Source organism: Coregonus clupeaformis, unplaced genomic scaffold (genome assembly GCF_020615455.1).
Source record: "Coregonus clupeaformis isolate EN_2021a unplaced genomic scaffold, ASM2061545v1 scaf1811, whole genome shotgun sequence".
NCBI classification, from domain to species: Eukaryota; Metazoa; Chordata; class Actinopteri; order Salmoniformes; family Salmonidae; genus Coregonus; species Coregonus clupeaformis.
Window position 1 is genome coordinate 79,101 of NW_025535265.1, and position 4,363 is coordinate 83,463.

Sequence of the window (4,363 nt, forward strand, 5' to 3'; positions counted from 1 at the left end):
AATTAACTCTAAATAGAGTAAAAAATTTAACACTCGCTTACACTGAATAGTGTTATTTTAATTTTACACTAAAGGTTAAATAACACTGGAGAGTGTAAATATTACCCTTGGAAGAGTTAATCATTTACTCTTCTAAAATAACAAATCAACTCTGATTGAGTTTGATTCCAGTCCAGTTTAACACTGCATGGAGTTGACACTCAAGGTTAAAATAACTCAGATAAGTGTTGATGTTACACACTATTGTGTTGATAATTGACTATCTTGCAGTGAAAAACAAGCTCAAATAGAGTCAAATTCTAACACCGTATAGTGTCACGGAAATAAATCTCAGCATTATTCATTTTACACTTTTTTTAGTGTCAAATTACACCAAATACTCCATTAAGTGAGTAAAAATCACAACTTACCACAAAATAATGCATTTCAAATTTTTATTAACAGCTCAACTATGTCAGGCTAAAATATATTAAGAATACAAATCCCTTTTTAAAACATTGACCTTAGGTTTCATAAAATGGCAATAGGAACAACATACAAGGAGGAATCTGTCGTTCCATACTTCATTTGAACATCAAAAGGTTTAAAAAGTAACACAGTTCAGTAATGTTGATCACCTTTTGAACCCTGTCTGGATGCATCCTGACCTTAAAGGCATAGTAATGGTAATCAAAACACACTGTTTCCATCAGTTTTCCACAGAGCAATACACAGTCATCTTTCACAGCAATAATTTTGATTTTACAAAATACAGGCATTTCAAATGCTACCTCAGTACAGATAATGAAGTCACGGCGGTATCTGTACCATGATGTTTGATCCACTTGGCAGAAAAACACTGGTAGACAATACAGACCCACATTTTAAAGCAATCTCGGGACCTTCTTTGAGCTCACTAAGTGTTACCATCTTCCCGAACCTAAAGTTAATCTTTCCTTGCTAAAGGACTCTCGATACATTGCCATACAACTTTGGTGCTTTTGGCTAATGTTTTTGTTACATTTTTAAAGCTTTTTAATTGCTTCAAAAAATTATGTTTAGCTTCATAACGCATGCACCACATGTGCAGAATCATGGGCCGATGTTTTTTATATTACGAGGGTAATGAATCATGAAGTGATGCTTTGGTAAGAGATTGATTGCAGGAAACAACTGCTTGAAGAGCGATGATGATCAATGATTAAATGTTTGAGGTAAATGGTCATGCCTTCTGTAAGGACTGGGGAAAATACAATGTTAACAATGTGTAGAAGCAAAAGTAGAAGATGCCAGTGCTGGTCATCTGACTGTATTAAATCACCAAATAGCAAAGGCATATTACGTAATAAGCACCAAGACTGTATAGCATTCAACCCCAAATCATTACTTCCATCAAACAACTTTACTCTAGGTGGACGGTTTCGCTGCGATTGTATCCATAGTCAAAAGCATGTATTCTACCAGCCAGTTGTTCAGCATTTAGGAAGTTTTCCTTAATGTACTGCAGGACAAGTTTGACTTCAAACTGAGCAACTCCTTCTAAAATATCGTGCATTATATCTACAGAAAAATTGTTGGCTGTATTAAAATACTGTAGTGAATTCAGCAGACAAATGCGTTTGACACCATAAGATATGAGGTAGTGTAGGATCTGTTTGTAAAGTTTGACAGTGCAGTTTGTGCATCTCGATAGTTCGAGAGTACAACTTTGGATCATCTTCACAGAACACAGTTTGAAAACAATCTTTCTCAAGGAGACAGAAACGACAACAATACCTTGCCCCAAATGACTCCACAAAGCCAAATAAACCATGCAACCCAAGATTATCACCAGTGACCTGAACTATGGTACCGTGAATACATCTTTCAATCTGGGAACTTTAAGTCCTCTGTCTCGAGTACTTTAAGATCACTGACAAGTGGCTCAAGTATCAAATTAAAACCATAACGCTTGATGTCCATGCGCATGGGAAAAAGAGCACCCAAATGAATATTTATCAATGATGAATTAAAGATTGGGGGAAAATTCCTTAATGTAAAGTATATAGCACCTAATTTGTGTATACCCTTTTAGACCCCAAGGGGTTTGCTGTTTCAAAGTCAGTCATAAAATAGCTGGATCTGTATGGCATCTTTTTCTATAGAGAATAAGGGACTTTTTTTTAAAATAGGCGGCATCTCTCAAGTCTGCATACACACCTTCCTTGGGCATGTGCCTGGGCTTGAACATGTCTGCAAGTTCTGGGTTTTGAAAAAATGGCCTTTAGTGTTTCTAAAATAGGAATATATGCAAACTTGTCAGTTACAACGACCTGATCGTATGTCCCAGTTGTTTTGTTTCTTCTGCTGTCAAATCTTGTGCCAAGCACCTTTTCAACAGGTTCTACGATTCCCCATTTCTCTTTGAAGTGTTTATTTCGTTTAGCTTCTGAATTTAAGGGTGTGAAAGGGTTTTCCAACTTTTGCAAAGATTGTTCTATTCTGTTCTTATTTTCAGTTTCCTGTGGAGATAAGCACTGCAAAGCTGCATCTGTAGCTTGACTTTGAATCTCAAAAACACTTCTTCCATGGAGGAAACAAAACTATTTACAGTAGATTGACTTAATCCAGCTGCTTTTAGTTGTGTAACAGCAGAGGCACACATATCTAGAGTGCTCCCGTTGGACTTTTTCAACAGAGTAGATGTGGCTACCTCGTGTTCATTAACTGTCCGTGACGTTGTAGCTGTCTCCTCTACATTAGTGGTCACTGCCTCTCCAATGCTGCTTAAATAAACATCAGGGTCAACCTGTTGGTCAATATACTCAGTGTGTTTTGTGTTTAAATGTTTCCTAAAACCAGAAAAACGTACCAAACGCACAGCCACATCCAGTCTGAGCACATTTAAGCCGGAGATTTTTTTCCAGGCAAGTAACCGTGAACTAATCGTAAATGCCTAACAAGCATATTTGAACTCGATAACTCAGCCTGACAAACAAAACACTTCATGTTCGAGGAGAAACTTCAAGCACTAATGAAGTAACCTCGCCCTGATTTCAGCAACACGAGGGCTCCTTTGACCTTGCCAGCATCGATGCTGTACACTGTAGTTTGGATGAAAGTGTACATGTTGTGGAGCATGGTGTTGTAGGATGTGCCAAACACAAAATGTAACCCAAATAGTTCGTCAAAAGCAACAAGAGAAGAGGTTGACCGGCAAGGTATGGCATTCTTGTCGATAATGATGAAGAACTGGTGGATTGCATTCTTCTTAACTCCAACAGCTAGGAGATAGGGCTGAGCGCTAGTAGTGATGGCATCGAGATGCTCTTGAATGTTTGTTCCGGTCTGCGAAGACAAATGAGGGAAAACTGTAGTTAATGGCCAAGTAGTTGTAGAATATGCAGAAAGAGCCAATACACTACTCTTATTGAATATGAATATTGAATGAATACTTGTAGCCTAATATTAGGTGTTCATACCACAAATTAGAAAAAATACAAACCTTCTTGAATACCACAAGATGTTTCTCTGCTTGGGATGGGAAACCTTTCCTGGTCTCTTCCGACCCTGAGCGGAGGGTGGAATCAGGTGTATAAGCAGTAAAACCGATGACAGATCACTGTCCCAACCTGTAACAACACAAGTTCAATGTTAACACACTTCAGTTACGTTGTTTTCTTTACAAAAAGACCCCCAGACAGACAGCAGTTCTACATCACAAGAAGTTCTCTAACTAAAACATCCACAGGGCTGAGTCAAATCTCAAAAAGTTTTGTTCAATATACTACAGAACGTATCGTAAATCTTTCACAGATCCAGCTTCTTAGTATTATGTTGATATTTAAATGTTTACACATAATGTTGATATTGCAATACAACACAAAAGGTAGGCTTACAAGCATCTTACCAAAGTCAACATCCAATTCAGTGCCATCCTCAGGAGGATCAGCTGCCAGCAAGAGTTCTTCAAGCTCACTTGTGGATGGAAGCTTTCTGCAATAATAGACACCATGAACTTCATAAAACAAAGAAATAACGTATTCATTAATTAGTCTAATTAACTGAAACAAACCTGAGTCATATTTGATGGTTAGCACCCCAGTTGAGGGATCCTTTATAATATCCTCAAAACATCATCATCCAATTCAGTCCCTGAACTGTCAACAATTTTACACCTTCTGTTACAGCTGGGACACCAAACTTTGCAAATGCTAGAAAAAACAGGGATAAAAGCTTGTGTAAACAAAAGTAAATCATTATTTATATAATAATTTCACTGTGTACACCTACCTTACCCTATAAAATAGGTTTAAACAAACACTATTAAGTGATTAAAATGTTTTTTTTTTGTAGCATCATAACTATACCTTAAGCAATGCATCCACAATTAAAGTGTAGTTAC

At 37.2% G+C, this 4,363-nt stretch overlaps 1 long non-coding RNA gene across 1 annotated transcript; it reads right to left on the reverse strand.

Moving 5' to 3' along the window:
- Nucleotides 1–3,500: 3,500 nt before the first annotated feature.
- Nucleotides 3,501–4,092, reverse strand: LOC123487704. Its single transcript, XR_006659862.1, has 3 exons — nucleotides 4,034–4,092; nucleotides 3,869–3,954; nucleotides 3,501–3,590 (listed from the first exon to the last, which is right to left on the reverse strand). It is a non-coding gene; the product is annotated as an uncharacterized LOC123487704 (long non-coding RNA).
- Between the last annotated feature and the right edge of the window lie 271 nt (nucleotides 4,093–4,363).